Raw genomic sequence first — 18,094 nt, 5'->3', positions numbered from 1 at the left:
AGAGAACAGACAGCATTTCTTCTGGCCATTTGCCCTTCGCTGCCCCCTCGAGCCTTTTCTTTAGTGCTTCTAGGATTTTGCCGTTTGTCCGTTCGGCCGCCCCGTTTGATTGTGGGTGTGCGACCGATGCGAACCTGATTTCCAGGTTAAGCCCTTCGCACATTTCCCTGAACTTGTCAGAGTTGAACTGATTGCCGTTGTCAGTGATGAACTCTTTTGGCACTCCGAAACGGCAAACAATGTTTTTCCATACGAACTTTTGTACTGCTGCCGATGTGATCGCTCCGAGGGGCTCGGCCTCAATCCATCGAGAGAAGTATTCAACGGCCGCTACAATTGCGAACATGTACCCGTTTCGCGCCACCGGGAATGGTCCAATGATGTCCAGTCCCCATCTGGCGAAGGGCCAGATTGGTGCAATGGGCTGCAACTCATACTGGGGCGCGGTTTGGCTTCGGCCATGACGCTGGCAACTTTCACATTTATTGATTTGCTCAACGCAGACTTTCAACACAGTGGGCCAGTAAACTCCTTGTCTAAACACTTTGGAGGCAACTGTTCTTGCAACTTGGTGCACGCCATATAGCCCCTGGAGTATCTCCTTCGCCATTTCCTCGCCTTCGGCGAAAGAGATGCAGCGAAGCAAGGGTTGAAGTACCCCGGAGCGATAGAGCTGGCCCGAGACCATCTTGTACTTTGTAGCTCTGTGCTGCAAGCATTTTGCTTCTGCTTCGTCTTCCGGAAGCCATCCGGTTTCAAGGTGTTTCACAAATGGGGTACGCCAGTTGTATGGGTCTTCGCCCAGTTTCACTTGGTCGATTGTCGTGACCTCCAAGATGTCCGTGGGCACACTTGGTGCATACAGGACTTCAAAAAAGATGCCAGGCGAATTTGGGCCGCCACAAGCAGCAGATTTCGCCAAGGCGTCTGCTTCCTCGTTCTGGCCTCTAGGCAAATGTTCGACCGTTATGCCGGTGAAGCATTTTTCCATAGACCGAACGGCCTCCAAATACCTCTTCATTCCTTCTTTTGCCTCAGAGGATTTGTCAACATGTCCTGCAACAGTTTGGAGTCGGTTCGGATTAGTAAGCGCCGAACCCCCAGTGCTTTTGCCTTTCTTAGGCCCGGAAGATTAGCTTCGTATTCTGCTGCGTTGTTGGTAGTTTCGAACTGTAGCCTTGCAGCATACCGAATCGGCACACCATTCGGTGAAGTGAGTACTACCGCAATGCCTGCCCCCCTGTGCGACCACGAACCGTTGGAGTACATCACCCAAGGCTGTTCGACCGGCTCAGGTTTGGGGGCGAATGCTGGTGTCCACTCGGCTATGAAGTCAGCTAGCATCTGAGACTTGACAGCAGTGCGGGCGACAAAATGCAAGTCGAAAGGGGATAGCTTTGCCGCCCACTTGCTGAGCCGGCCAGTGACTTCCTTGCCTCGGAGTATTTCGCCCAAAGGGTACTGCGATGGCACTATAACTTTGTGGGCCTGGTAGTAATGCTTGAGTTTGCGCGAAGCCATCACCAGGGCGTAGGCGAGCTTTTCCATTTCAATGTACCTTGTCTTCGCTCCTTGCAATGCTTCGGAGATGAAATAGACCGGTTTCTGGCCTGAATCTGTTTCTTGGACGAGGGCAGCACTGACTGCCACTATCGAAGCTGCTAGGTATAATAGCAGTTCGCTTCCTGGTGCTGGGCTGATCAAAGCTGGCGGGCTTTACAGGTATTGCTTTAACTCGTCGAACGCTGCTTGGCATTCGGGTGTCCAATTGAATTTTCCCGTGCTCCGGAGGGTTTTGAAGAAGGGCAAACCTCTTTCAGCTGCCTTTGAGAGGAATCGACTGAGTGCCACAATTCGGCCTGCGAGCTTTTGTACTTCACGTACGCTCGACGGAGGCTTCATTTGCTGAATGGCATCGATTTTCTCGGGATTCGCCTCAATGCCTCTTTCAGAAATAAGGAAACCCAACAACTTGCCTACGCGAACGCCGAAAACGCACTTCTCAGGATTCAGTTTCATGCCCGCTGCGCGCAAGTTGTCGAAGGTTTCCTGCAGGTCGGACGCGTGGTCGAAAGCCTTGCAGCTTTTTAAGATGGTGTTGTCAACATAAGCTTCCACATTTCACCCCAACTGCTTGCAAAGGACCTTGTACACCAACTTGGCGAAGGTTGCTCCGGCATTACTCAAGCCGAAAGGCATCCTAAGGTGACAAAAGGTGCCAAATGGAGTGATGAAGGCTGTTTTGGGGATGTCGGCCGGGTTCATGTGGATCTGGTGATAGCCGAAATATGCATCTAGAAAACTCAAGAGTTCACAGCCAGCCGTCGAATCTACTAGCTAGTCTATTCGTGGCAAAGGGGAATCGTCCTTCGGACATGCCTTGTTTAAGTCTGTGAAATCGACACGCATGCGCCATTTGCCATTTGGCTTCCGCACCAGCACTGGATTCGCCAGCCATTCTGGGTGGTCGATCTCTTGAATGACCCCAGCTTTGAGTAATTTTTGAACTTTGGCTTTTGCTGCCTCTTGGCGATCAGCGGACATTTTGCGCAGCTTCTGTTTCCTTGGCTTGGCATCCGGCTTGACTACTAGGTGATGCATGATGAGATTTTGTTGAAACACCTCCCACTTCATCGGGGCTCCAGGCGAAGATATCAATGTTCTTCTTGAGTACCTCTAGGATTTTCTTGGCTTCTTCTTCGCCCATGTCGCCCCCAGCGATACGAGCTTTGTGGGGTCGGCATCATCGATTTGTATCTTGGCTATCTTGCCGTGAGGGGCGGGCTTTGGCACGTGCTTCGCCCGGTCATGCGGTTCGGCCTCAACATTGTGCACTGCTCTGTTGATTATGGTCAGATCACCTTTTGAGGCAGCCGAAGGCTGAAGCCTCTTAACCACGATCACTCCTGTTGGGCCGGGCATCTTGAGCTTGAGATAATTGTGGTGGGAATTGGCTTCGAACTTGTTCAGGATTGCACGGCCGAAGATGGCATTGTAGTTGTACGGGATGTCGACAACGTCGAACAATACTTGCTCTTTGCATCTGTTTTCCCCTGTGCCGAAGGCTATCATCAACTGTGCTTGGCCAAGAACTTGAACTGCTTCTCCGCCGAAGCCTCGAAGCGTTGCTGGTGCTGGGGTAAGGGCTTGGGTAGTCAACCCCATCTTGGTGCGGGAACATTACTCCTTCGGCATATTCTGGCCCAAAAGAGATTTGCTGGTTCAGATACTGCGGAGCCCCTTCGCCTGCCGAAGTGATGCTGTGGATCATTCGTAGCTGCATCTTCTTTTGTTGCTTCAACACTTAGGTTAGCGGGTCAGCCCTTGTAATCACTTGGATTATTCTGCGCTGTGCATCTTGGCGCTGTTCGGCCGGGGGTGCTTGTTCTTGAGCTACCTCGCGAGGTGCTTCGACCGCTGCTCCTTGTTGCGACCTTGAATCTTGTGCATTACCACGTTGCCGAATGTTTCGGCATTGCTCCGTGGTGTGCGAAGAGCGTCTGTGGAAGGCGCAGTAGAGGTCTTTTCAGACCTTCTTGCGGACAGGCAGCAGATGGTTGCTTGTTTGCTGAGCGTCGAACTCCTTGCGGAGGGCGTACACTTCTTCGACAGCCATCACATCCTTGCCCGCACGGTCGGTTCTAAACTTCCTCCAGGTCATGGGGGCTTGACCTTGCCTTGGCGGTTGTCCTTGGATCGCCGGCTGGGGTTGGCGAACAGCGAGGGGAGGTGGTTCGGCAACTTGAACTTTGTGCTTGGGCTTGAGCAGCGGCGACGGAAGCCATATCGTACTCAGCTTGAATAGCTTGCCGTCACTTGGAATCCTCCTCGCCCCTTGCGAACCCGTCAATGATGCAAAGTAGGTGCTCAAGCGTCTGTGGCTCCTTGTTGGCGATTTTTCTTGTGAGTTCGCCCTCGAGCAGGCCAGCCGAAGCAGCGTTTATGACAGACGCCTCGGTTATGTACTGAACTTGGCATCGGGCCTGCGAGAAGCGACGCATGTACTCCCTTATTGACTCCCCCGGCCTCTGGCGAATACCAAGTAGGTGCTGCTGCATTTTTGGCTCTTCATAGGTACCTCGAAAGTTAAGGACAAAGACATTGCGCAATTGCTCCCATGAGTAAATGCTATAGGCTGGCAAATTGAAATACCACGAGCGGGCGATGCCGTCCAGAGCGAGATGTATTACCTTTGCCTTGGTATTTTCGTCGCCATGAGCCACTTCGATCGCGGACTCGTAAATGGAGAGGAATTCTTTTGGGTTAGTTTTCGCCTGAGTAGCGTGGGACAGGTGGGAACTTGAATTGGGGTGGGATTGGACGGGTCTTGATTCCCCCACTCAGCGGTAGCCCCTTTTCGCCTCCCGCCCTTTTCACGACACCTTGCTGTGGGTACGGCGTGGCGAAGGGCGAAATCATGGCTTGCGCGTGAGGTTGGGCCATGGCATTTGGCTGCCTGGCTCCAATTGGTGATGCTTGCTGAGCCGCCATGGATGGGTCGAAAATTGGCTGCGACCATGTCATGGCGACCTGGGTTGGTGCGTGGCTTGCTCCGAAGCCTGGCGTTGGTGCTTGCGGCCAAACGGTTGGCGCCTGAGCAGCATTGATGAAGTCGAACTGCGGTCCTTGACTCTACGGCGAAGCCCCCATTCTTGGCTGATTCGACGGCAACCAACTGGGCGCACCTTGACTTGTATTCCCCTCTGGGCGAGCCGATGGGGTTGTACTTGAAATGTTGTGGGGTTGGTTGAGCTGCTGAAGGAGCTTGGAACTACGCCTGCAGGGCCGAAGCCCCTTCTGCCATTGCTTGCGGCACTTGGCCAAGTGGTTGAGGGTGTACTTGGGCAGCGACCGGTTGAGGTTGCAGTTGCACGTGAGGGGCCGGATGCGCTGCTGCAGTCGACGGCTGCCCGACGAAGTACATTGGCGCCTGCGCGACTTGTGGCGGAATGGGCTGGGTCGTCACTTGTGGATAAACCTGAGGTGGAACATAGCCTACCGAATACTGGAGGATTGGGGCCGAAGTGATCTTGGTCCGCCTCGCCGCCTCGTATGCTTACAGTTGCTCTTGCATCTGGCGAAGCATGTCCTGGAGACGTGTCATGGTCTGTCGCATGGCTTCCATGTCGGCTTCGGTTTGTGTTTCGGGGTCATGGTTGACGGCTTGCACAGCGGCGAGCGCGGTTGGGGCCGCTGCCGGCTGCGATGGAGCGGCTTGTGGCACCAACAATTGGCTTGTCGAAAGGATCTCCGCCCTGGTCTGGAGTGCCCTTGCCGCCGCAGCCGCCTTCGCCATGTCGGCCGCGTTCGGCACCTGCACAGAGGTGGTAGGGGCCGAAGGCGGTAGCGATAGCACAGGTGCGGAAGCAGATGGCGCTCCTCCATCTTCGCCAACGGGCACCGAAGGCTCTGCTCCCTCTTCGGCGGCCATGTCCGCCCCGGCGTCGCTTTTCTTTTGCCTCGTAACCTTCTCCTTCACGACCTTCTTTGGTGGCATTCGCTCTCAGTGGTTTCGCTCGGAGGTCCCCACGGTCGGCGCCAGCTGTTGTCGAAACGACAACCGTATACGTCGAAAGACGTGGTTACTCAATAGTGGTTGGGAAATAAAGTGTATTAATTTGAGAAATTTTTACATGGATCCCCCTATGGGACTATTTATAGCCCCCATTACAGGTTCTTACCACTAGGGTTTTGGTTATACAGGGGAATTTACATGTGCACTAGGGTTCCCGATCTCCCGAAAGGTTCTGATAAACAACGATTTGGGCGAAGTCGCGACACAAATCGATCTGGCTTCTCGAACGCGCACGCTCTTGAGCCCCGCAATCGCAACACTACGTCTCCTCTGGTTATCACCCGTGTCCAAACGCGGATGACCTTGCCGAGAAGGCCAATCCTTGTTTGCCAATCAAAGAACAATAACAAGAACGAGATAGAAAAACAACCAAAATTGCAGATGAATGATTAAGCTCACGAGTTGGGGTCTTACAAACCGATCTAGCGGCCAAACTGTTCTCGACAGATTAATCTAAGCATAACCCAAAAAGCTAAAGATGGCAGCGGGTACTGATAAATAGAGTTTAGGGTCGTACAAACCCCTCTCGACGCAACCCTAATGGGTTCCAACATGATACACGGGCCAAAGGCCCAAATACGGTGACGTAACACCGGGACAGATTCTGGCCATCAACTTGTTCGGTCAATTCCCATTGACTCGGAAATAATATGGACGTGGGACCAAAACCATTGGAAAGGATATCTTCTTAGCTTTCCATCCATATAAGGAACGCCCTAATCTGAGCACGTATGCGACCTGGGCGCCCGTTTTAGTGCAGACTGGTCCTGGACTCCGAATTGCACCCGACGTCGACTTGGTTTGGGCCTCCACCTTGACTTGGACGTCCCGGATGGTCCTCCATGGGTCTAAGTCCTTCTCCAAATATCTGCTTGTCCCCTCCATTGTTCCTAATCACAATATAATCATTAGGTAGCAATCTATTCTCGAATTCATACGAAGAAGAACATAGGAACGAGCTCGCCTCTAAATTTAATTGTCGCGCACGAGCTCTTGTTATCGGTCCTTGAATGACCGTTGGAGGATTGTTGTGTGTATCCGAGGTAGTGATGTCCGCATCATCCTCCCCCTCTTCAATTGAAGTCGTCCTCGACTCAAGCTCATCCTCTTCTCCCAAGTATGGCTTCAAATCTGAAATGTTAAACGTGGGACTAACCCCAAACTCGGGAGGCAACTCAAGTTTATATGCATTATCATTAATCTTCTCAACAATTTTAAAAGGGCCATCAGCACGAGGCATCAACTTAGACTTTCTCAATTCCGGAAATCTATCCTTTCGCAAGTGCAACCAAACTAAATCACCCGGTTCAAGCTTAACCTCTTGCCTACCTTTACTACCAGCAATTCTATACTTTTCAGTCATCTTTTCAATGTTGAACTTGGTTAACTCATGCATTTTCAAAATAAATTCAGCGCGTGCCTTAGCATCATTATGAACCTTCTCACTTGTAGGTAAAGGCAAAATATCAATTGGAGCACGAGGGTTGAAACCATACACTACCTGAAAAGGACTTACCTTGGTAGTAGAATGTGTTGCCCGATTGTATGCAAACTCCACATGAGGCAAACATTCTTCCCACATCTTCAAATTTTTCTTCAAAATAGCCCTCAACATGGTACCCAAAGTGCGGTTGACTATCTCCGTTTGTCCATCTGTTTGTGGGTGACATGTTGTAGAAAACAATAGCTTTGTACCCAACTTGTTCCATAGCGTGCGCTAGAAATGACTTAAGAATTTTGCATCACGATATGAAACAATAGTAGAAGGCATACCATGCAAGCGAACAATCTCATGGAAAAATAGATCAGCAATATGAACATCATCATCACTTTTATGACATGGTATGAAATGTGCCATCTTAGAAAAACGATCTACCACCACAAAAATACTATCCCTCCCCCTCTTAGTTCTAGGCAATCCCAAAACAAAGTCCATAGAAATATCTGCCCAAGGAATAGAAGGTACAGGAAGAGGCATATACAAACCATGTGGATTCAAACGAGACTAAGCTTTCTGACAAGTGGTGCAACGTGCCACGAACCTCTCAACATCCTTTCTCATCCTTGGCCAAAAGAAATGCATGGCCAAAACATCGTTCGTCTTCTTAGCTCCAAAATGTCCCATCAACCCTCCTCCATGTGCTTCCTGTATCAACAAAAGACGAACGGAACCAACTGGAATGCATAGACGGTTAGCTCTATAAACAAATCCACCATTGATCACAAATTTGTTTCAAGTACGTCCCTCTTTGCAATTTATCATCACTTCATTAAAATCAGGATCAAGCGCATATTGTTCTTTAATGGATTCAAGTCCAAAAATCCGACAATCAAGTTGGGACAAGAAAGTATAGCGCCTAGACAAAGCATCTGCAATCATATTATCTTTCCCTTTCTTGTGTTTGATAACATAAGGAAAAGATTCAATAAATTCAACCCATTTTGCATGTCTACGATTCAAATTATTTTGAGAGCAAAGATATTTAAGCGATTCGTGATCGGAGTGAATAACAAATTCTTTAGGCCACAAATAATGACGCCACGTCTCTAAGGAACGTACAAGAGCATACAATTCCTTATCATACGTGCAATAATTCAAAACAGGACCATGCAACTTCTCGCTAAAGTATGCAACAGGCTTACTATCTTGCATCAACACACCTCCAATGCCAACTCCACTAGCATCACATTCTAACTCAAAAGTCTTTTCAAAGTTTGGAAGTTGTAACAATGGTGCATGTGTAAGCTTGTCCTTCAAAGTGTCAAACGACTGCTCCTGTGTCTTTCCCCAATGGAAGACCACCCCTTTCTTCGTCAACTCGTTCAATGGTGCAGCAAAAGTACTGAAATCTTTGACGAAACGGCGGTAGAATCCTGCAAGACCAAGAAAGCTCCTCACCTGTGTGATGGTTTGGGGAACCGGCCAACTCCTTATGGCTTCAATTTTCGACTCATCCACCTCAATTCCCTGTGGAGTAACAACATATCCAAGAAAAGAGACTCGTTCCGTGCAAAAGATGCACCTTTTAAGGTTAGCAAACAAAAGTGCATCGCGTAGAGCATTAAAAACAACACGTAAATGATCCATGTGTTCATCCAAAGACTTGCTGTAAATCAATATGTCATCAAAGTACACTACCACAAATCGTCCGATAAAAGGCCTTAAAACCTCATTCATTAAGCGCATGAAAGTACTAGGTGCATTAGTCAAACCAAAAGGCATTACTAACCACTCATACAAACCAAATTTAGTTTTAAAAGCTATTTTCCATTCATCTCCAAGTTTCATTCTAATTTGGTGATAGCCACTACGCAAGTCAATCTTTGTGAAAATTATAGAGCCACACAACTCATCAAGCATGTCATCTAACCTGGGAATAGGATGACAATATCGGATAGTAATATTATTAATGGCTCTACAATCTACACACATTCGCCAAGAACCATCTTTCTTAGGAACCAAAATTACAGGAACTGCACAGGGACTAAGGCTTTGACGTACATACCCGTGGTCCAAAAGGTCTTGAACTTGCCACTGAATTTCCTTAGTCTCATCTGGGTTGGTTCAATAAGCAGCACGGTTTGGCAATGATGCTCCTGGAATCAAATCAATTTGATGCTCTATCCCTCTCATAGACGGCAATCCTGGGGGTATCTCAGCTGGAAAGACATCCTCATACTCCTGCAAAAGGTTAGTAACAACAGGAGGTATCGAACTAGCAATATCATCTAAAGAAACCAAGGCTTGTATGCATATCAAGAAATAGCACATATCATCATCTGACATTTCAGCAATGTCACATTTAGTTGCAAGCATAACACCACCCTTCAACTTAATTCCCTCAACCTTAGAACTAGGTGAAAGCTTATCCTTTTTAGGTGGAAAAACAGATTTAGCCACTTGCTGATTTTCAGATTCATCAAGTTTCAAACTAGCAGCTCGCTCTTTATCAGCTTCTACAATTTCAGTAGGGGTCAAAGGTAGCAAAGTAATTTTCTTCCCATTATGCACAAAGGTGTATTTATTACTCCTACCATGGTGTGTAGCATCATTATCATGTTCCCAAGGACGACCCAGCAAAAGTGAACAAGCTTACATAGGAACCACATCACAATCAACAGAATCTGCATATGAGCCAATGGAAAACGAAACCCTACAAACCTGTGTTACCTTTGCTCTTCCGGAATCGTTTAACCACTGAATATGGTAAGGGTGTGGATGTGTACGTGTAGTCAAGCCAAGCTTCTTGACCAAATCAGAACTCACCAAGTTGTTGCAGCTACCTCCATCAATGATCACACGTGCACAATGGTTGTTGATGACGAAAAAAATCTGAAACAAATTATGGCGTTGCAACCTGTCATGCTGCTGTACCTGCATGCTGAGCACCCACTGCACAATGATGGTCCTGTAGACCGTTGTGTCATCATGACCAAAGACTTTGCCATCCTCATCCTCAACTTCTTCTTCCCCCTCTTCCTCTTCCACATCGGAGGTGGTGATGTAGCCATCTTCTGTAGCAACATAGGCCCGTTGACTAGGGCAATCTTTCTGCACATGCCCAAACCCTTGGCGACGGTGGCACTGAATGTGTCCCGTCGAGGTGACAGATGAGGCACTCTTGGCGGGTACCTGCGTGGAACCTTTACCTGACTCTGCTGGTCGTGGTGGTGGAGATGGTTTTGGTGCCGCAGAAGCTCCGGATGCAGCTGGTCGCTTGCCCGCTGGCTGGGAGGACGCCCGAAAAGAGACGGCCTTGGGCAGTGCCGCAGATGGCGTCGTGCGCGGAGTGTATGTGCTTGCCTTGCTCTTGCCCTGATGGTCGCGCCCCTGTAATTCCTTCTCTGCAAGCATGGCAAACCGAAACAACTGTTGATAGAGTTAAATTCCTTATAATCAACAATTTTCTGAATTTCCTCCCTCAAACCAGAATAAAAACGACAAATAGCATCCTCGACCCCCTCCACTATGCCACAGCGTCTCACACCCTTTTGTAGCTCACCATAGTAATCCTGTACAGATTTATCCCCTTGTTCCAAACGCATCAGTTTCTTGCGCAAATATCTATGATAAGATGGTGGAACAAACCTATTGCGCATAGCTACCTTAAGTTCTTCCCAAGTAGTAGGTAGTACCCCCTCAGCAGATAACCCAGCCCACCACATAATAGCAAAATCCTTGAACTCACTACTGGCTTGTCTAACTCTATGTTGCTCGGGTACAAGGTGGGCATTAAACTTTTGTTCTACTGTCATCTCCCAATCAAGGTATTTCTCAGCATCATAATATCTCGAAAAAGATGGTATTTTAAACTTAACCTTAGCATAAGGATCATCGGGCACACGATTATTATTATTACCTTGTTGGTGGCGAGTGCCACCCATACCTATGCGGTTTGTGCGTAGGCGACGTCGTAGCTGTGCTTGCCTTGTAGCCGGTGCGTCAATATAGCCACTGGAATCATACACCGTGTCTTCAGGATGAGCATCGTCATCACCACTCACCACTTCCTCATTGGAAGGTGTCTCCAACGCGGCGACCCGATCAGTTAGCGTGGATATCCGCTTGTCCAACCTCTCCATGTGGTTCAGGAAGCCGATTTTAGTGAAGGCATCTTGGACAGACTTTGCAACGGCCTCCGTGATGTCCTTTTGAGTATTTTGTTGGAGAGTTCGTAGTTGCTCTTGGCTGACACAGTCAGCAAAATCCTAGGGACTCTTCTCACCTTCGTTACCTGACATTGAAACACCAAAACAGAAACAAAACGGTGAAGGTTATCCCTAATAATCTACTACGCAGGTGTAGTGGTGCCTTTCAACGATTCTCAGCAATATGGAGTTCCTAACCAAGCTCTTATAAGGTTCTTACCAGCAAAGCAAAGGATACCTGGAAGGCGTAGTCAGTGATTGTAGGGATCAAGAACCTGTGCTGTCCAGAAGTAATATGTGGAGCTAGGAAGGCCAAATATACGTATATGAGTGGTACACAATCCAATGACAGATAGTAATGCTGAATAAAAATCCCAAGTCACTTGCCCTTAGTTACTGGACTACTCGTGTCCTAGACAGTAGTGATAACAAAGATGGCTCAAAGAATATGACACTAGTAAACAGCAAAGAAGGACTGGAAGGCAAGCTTCGGCGAGTTTCAGCAAAAAGTACAAAACCGAACTGGCAGATAAGCTCAATGGAGTGCGTCGTGAGCTCAATGCACTAGTGGAAATCAACTTTTCTTTTTTTTTCTTTTCTTTTTTTGATAATTTTTTCTTTTTTCAGAACACGAAAATAGGCACACCTCCAAGTTACAGCTCAATCGGAGTAGATATGTGGCCTATGGATTTTTCTAAAACCTCTATAAACAAGGTGCAGGAACTTGTGAGCTCGAACAGACAATTTTGCAAGCCAAATTTCGAAATTTCGGATTCGCCAATCCGCCAAAGGCAGGGAGAAACAGATGTAAAAATTTTTTCTCTTATCCGAAAAGTTAAATTTTGCCTTATTCCGAGTCCGTATGCAAAAGTTATGGCTGTTTGAAGTTTCGGCTTCTGACTAGGTTTTCCAGAGGGGATATAACCTAGTCTATTATGCGGTGGAATTGGAATGTGGTGGCAGCGGAGTTGTAGGGTGTTCTGGTGATGCGTGGTGATCTGGATGGGTGTTTATGATGGCGGAAACGGCTCTCAAAGGATGAACCCTAACACACGGTGAAAGGTGGCGGCTAGGGTTACAAAGGACAAACACACGACTAGACTAAAACACGCACTAGACCAGCAACAGGAACTTAAACTAGGACTCAAACTCAACACTACGGACTCTGAAAAAGAATCATGTAAAGGCTAAACACGGTCTAGGTTAAGGTAACTAACAACTAAAATTTTTTTTGGCTTTTCTGTAGACTCTAGGTTAAGGAAACTGAGCGAACCTGACGGTGAACCAAGAGCTCTAATACCACTTGATGTGCACTAGAGTTCCCGATCTTCCGAAAGGTTCTGATAAACAACGATTTAGGCGGAGCCGCGACACAAATCGATCCGACTTCTTGAACGCGCACGCTCTTGAGCCCCGCAATCGCAGCACTACGTCTCCTCTGGTTATCACCCGTGTCCAAACGCAGATGACCTCGCCGAGAAGGCCAATCCTTGTTTGCCAATCGAAGAACAATAACAAGAACGAGATAGAAAAACAACCAAAATTGCAGATGAATGATTAAGCTCACGAGTTGGGGTCTTACAAACCGATCTAGCGGCCAAACTGTTCTCGACAGATTAATCTAAGCAAAACCCAAAAAGCTAAAGATGGCAGTGGGTACTGATAAATAGAGTTTAGGGTCGTGCAAACCCCTCTCGACGCAACCCTAATGGGTTCCAACACGATACACGGGCCAAAGGCCCAAATATGGTGACGCAACACCGGGACAGATTCTGGCCGTCAACTTGTTCGGTCAATTCCCATTGGAAAGGTTATCTTCTTAACTTTCCATCCGTATAAAGAACGCCCCAATCCGAGCACGTATGCGACCTGGGTGCCCGTTTTAGTGCAGACTGGTCCTGGACTCCGAATTGCACTCGACGTCGACTTGGTTTGGGCCTCCACCTTGACTTGGACGTCCCGGATGGTCCTCCATGGGTCTAAGTCCTTCTCCAAGTGTCTCCTTGTCCCCTCCGTTGTTCCTAATCACAATATAATCATTAGGTAGCAATCTATTCTCGAATTTATACAAAGAAGAACATAGGAACGAGCTCACCTCTAAATTTAATTGTCGCGCACGAGCTCTTGTTATCGGTCCTTGAATGACCGTTGGAGGATTGTTGTGTGTATCCGAGGTAGTGATGTCCGCATCATGGTTGCCCTTATGAAAGGGACATTTACATGGGTACATAATGTAATAGGGACTCATGGGCCCCTGATGGGCCGTCGGGCGATCGTCGGCCTTACGGTCCCTAGGCTTGATGGGCCGGAAAGGCTTCTTCGGCCCTCGCGGGGGCGAACTTGTTGTGGCGAAGTCATCTTCCTCCGGTATATACTCTTCGCCCTGCACCCTTCGCCCAAGAGGCCTCTGGCTTGACAAGGTACTCGCACGATCTCTCGCCCTTCGCCGTTCATGTTCCATAGTCTTCGCCATGGGGGGACTTCGCCCCGTCTAACGTCGATGTCTCGGGCTCGAATCTCCACTATTCACATGGTTTCGGTAGATTTGGTCGAAGGGCTTCATGCCACACCGCCAACAACTTGCTATTACAATTATGCAGCCAATACCCCCTAACTATGCCTACCTGATATATCAAGAAACCACCCCTAATTGCCGAGTTCCTTATGACAACCCGTTATGACCATCCAACCCGTAATGAATACCGAGAAATACCCACACCAAAAAATTCTCTTAGTATTATATACGCACATGGGAGGAATATCCGTACTGAGCTGTCACCATCAGCGGCCTACCTCTACAGACCCATGGCATATAACAGCATTTTCTTTAGATAATGGATTATAATACCATTTAATAATACTACTCTACATCTCTGCAGATGACATAGAGCAATCATATAGATGAGCATTAAAGCAATACCATTGCAAATCTCCAGTAAACTAGCTACATAACTATTACGAGACAAGTATGAACTAAAGTCGGTACTCGAATAATTATATAAGTAAAGTAAAGGACCGAAACTATAATAAGAAGAATATTGAGAAAATTCCCTATGTACCTTGAAAGTTCATCCAATCCTTACTATACCCCTGAGATTTTCTCATTCCCTTCCATAGCCCTAAATTTCAGTTTGGATCCCTTCTGTACCCCTTCCGTCAGTTGGACATTAAGTTGACCGTTAAATTCATATCATAAACTCCATTTTACCCTTTGCTATCAAGAAAATATAAATTTATGAAGTATATTAATGGAGTGTATAAATTTATTGTATACGACTATTATATTTATAAGTTTATTTTGTGAGATATTATTTAGCAAAAATAATTTTAATCTCGCATAACAAGATTTATCTTATAAAAAATTCATACTACTATAACAAAATATGCAGTTTTTAATGGTCAAAAATATTTCTTTGTTTTATCTAAAATATTGCCATAGATAAAAATTATTTTGTTTCCCCTTCGCGAGGTGAAACTAAAATATTACATTTGTTAAAAATATCTCACAAAATAAACTCATAAATATGATAGTCACATACAATAAATTTATACAGTCCATCAATATACTTCATAATTTTATATTTTCTTGATACCAAAGGGTTGCCATAGATAAAAATTATTTTTGTTTTCCCTTCGCGAGGCGAAACTAAAATATTACTTTTGTTAAATAATATCTCACAAAATAAACTCTTACATATAATAGTCACAAACAATAAATTTATACGCTTCATCAATATAGTTCATAAATTTATATTTTCTTGATAGCAAAGGACAAAATGGACTCTATGATAGAAATTTAGTGGTCAACTAATGGAAGGGGTATAGAAGGGATCCAAACTGAAATTTAGGGGTATCGAAGGGAATGAGCAAATCTCAGGGGCATAGAATGGATTGGGTGAAGTTTCATGGGTGCATAGGAAATTTTCTCAAGAATATTTCATTAATGAATTAAGTCTTACAAAAGAGAGAGAAGCTACTAAAGCTATATCCGAATTCTCCTAAAGACTTGAAGAACTAAGAAAAAAATTCTATTCCTACACCACTAGCACTAGAACAATATAAATAAACTGGAGAGAGCTCTTGACTTCTTCTTGGCGCCCTTTGGAATAGAGAGTGAACTCCTCAAATAGGCTAGCAATGACGGTTGTGGCGGTTGGAATTGTCGGAAACGCCCCACAACCGTCATTTGGGAGGCATCCTGGACGTTCACGTGAAAGGAGGGAATCAACGGCGCAGGTGGGGTTTCAGCCGAATTAGCCCTGGTCTGGCCCAATTAGCCTGTGCCTTTTCTAGTGCGTTGCTTGATGGATCTTAAGTCCAGTGGCATGGTGGTTGGGCCCAATTGCAGATATTTTAATGGGGAATAAGATCACTTTGACTCCCTCAACTGACTACCGAACCTAAATCGTATCCCTCAATCGCAATAGCAGAAATCTTGACCCCCAAACTTGCAAAACCAGTGCAATTAGACTCCCTTGGTGGTTTTGGAGGGCGGTTTCGCTGACGTGGCTCACACGTGGCAGTGTTGACCTGGTCTTCACCCCACATGGCATTGACGTGGCACTAATGTGGCATTAAAATAAATAATATATGTGGGGCCCATTTGTCATTCAAAAAAAATTGTGGGACCCACTGACGTCATCTTCTCTCTCACTACCCTTCTGCTTCCTCCTCTCTCCCTTATTTCTCTCTCTCTCTCTCTCCCCCCTTGACATGAGCCGGTGGTAGGCGGTGGACCTCGGGCAACGGGCATGGGAGCAGCTCCTCCTTAAGGATGCAGAGCAGGCGCTCAAGGTTGTGCACCACCTCCGATTTTGCAGCGGCGGTGGGTGCGTCTCGGCCTCGAGGTGGCGACGCGAAGCAATGAGTGGTCTCCGGCGACGCCTTCCACCGACGATGAAGGCCGACGCCTTCCACCGAGCCTTTACCGTCTCTGCCACTGTGACCACATCAGGCCGCCGCCGCCGCCCTGCTGCTACAGCTTGTCCTCTAGTCGCCCGTCGTGGCCGATTCGGAGCTCTGGATCTCGGTTGATGGAGCTCGGTGCTACGCCGCGGAGTCGCCATGCATTCCTGAGCTCCTCGTGCATGGCTGCGCGACACCGTCGAGGGCGCCACCACCATCGTGGTCCACCATGACAAGCCACCACCGCCGCCGTCGCTCCTACACTCGCTTGCCCCACATGGCCTAAGAGGTCACCAGCGACGGTCGGCGGCGCAACGGCGGCCACGGTGTGGTCTATCGGGAGGAGGAAGGAAGCTAGGGGCATATCCGGCCTCCGGGTCCGCAACTCCAACACCCGCCCGCCTACCCTCCCACCCACAGCTGCCGCTCCATCCATCGCCCGCCGTTGCTGCCGCCGATCCGGACACCGCTCCCCACGCACGAGGAGAAAGAGGGAGAGATAGAGAAGGGAGGAGAGGGAGGAGGAAGAAGGGATAAGAGAGGATGACATGTGGGACCCACTGACACAATTGTTTTTAATTGACAAATGGGCCCCGCATATATTTTTTTATTTTAATGCCACATAAGCGCCACGTCAATGCCACGTGGGACAAAGGCCAGGTCAACACTGCCACGTGTCCGCCACGTCAGCGAAACCGCCCTCCAAAACCACTAAGGGAGCCAAATTGCACCAGTTTTGCAGGTTCGGGGGTCAAGATTTCTGGTATTGTGGTTGAGGGATACGATTTAGATTCGGTGGTCAGTTGAGGGAGTCAAAGTGATCTTATTCCTTTTAATGGGTTTGTAAGCCCATCCATCCATAAGTGTGCCACTCGTCGGACTTCGATTGATTATTCAGTTTTTTTCCATCATCTCCTCCATTTATGTGAAGATCTCCCGCATACAAATAAAGTTCCAAGTATAAGTGAAAATAGATTATTCTTAAACAAATATGTATGCAGGCATTACTAGTTCTTATTTATTTTAGATATATTGACAATCAAAATTGGTCTGTAATGACCCTCAACAATAATTTAATGGATATTAGACATCACGTATAACAATTTTATATGATGAAATAGCTCTTGTAAACCGAAAAACCACTCGCCATAGCAGTGTCGCCGTATCTACAAACACTAACCACGCCACAAATTTCTGAAGAAACTTGGCACCCCTAATCTTTAAGAGAGAATCTATTCTATACCACCAGGTTTGTTCGAGTTCAATGATTTGCCATCGATATGGTCTCTTTCTATAATATACTGGTGACTTTAGCAATTGTTCTACGATATACCATTAGGCCGGACCTTCTTTTCAAAAATACCCAAAATACCCTTAGAGATATACAAGATAAACAATTGATTTATCTCATTAGAACTTTCAAAAAAATATGAAAATTTTTACGTGGCCTCCTTACACAACATGGAAGTTTCTATACAAGTTGTAATTTTTTTCTGGTATATTTAGTTTTTTTTTAAAAAGTGTTTTTACGTGGTATATGAGAGAGAGTTTGCTTATCCAGGAGATGATAGCATAAAACTATCTTATGTAGTGTGTGAAAGATGATTTATATTAAAAACTAATAAAAAGGTATTTTTATATACCATATAACAGATAAGTTATATTTTTTTTAAAAAAATAAATGTAAAAAACTTAAAACTCCTATAGAAATTTCCATGTTATGTAATAAGGAGGCCACATAAAAGTTTTCATATTTTTTTTGGAACTTCTAATGAGATAAATCAATTGCTAAGCTTCTATGTTCATAAGGGTATTTTGGGTATTTTTGAAAAGAATGTCAATGGCAAATCGTTAAACTCGAACAAACTCAGTAGTATACAATAGATTATCTCAACTCGCTGGTAGTACGGTACATAACCCATTAATATTTCTATAAGTACAAAAGGCTGTGATTTACACGAAGGC

Source organism: Oryza glaberrima, chromosome 4 (assembly GCF_000147395.1).
Source record: "Oryza glaberrima chromosome 4, OglaRS2, whole genome shotgun sequence".
In the NCBI taxonomy this organism is placed as follows: domain Eukaryota; kingdom Viridiplantae; phylum Streptophyta; class Magnoliopsida; order Poales; family Poaceae; genus Oryza; species Oryza glaberrima.
This window is presented reverse-complemented; position numbering follows the sequence as displayed.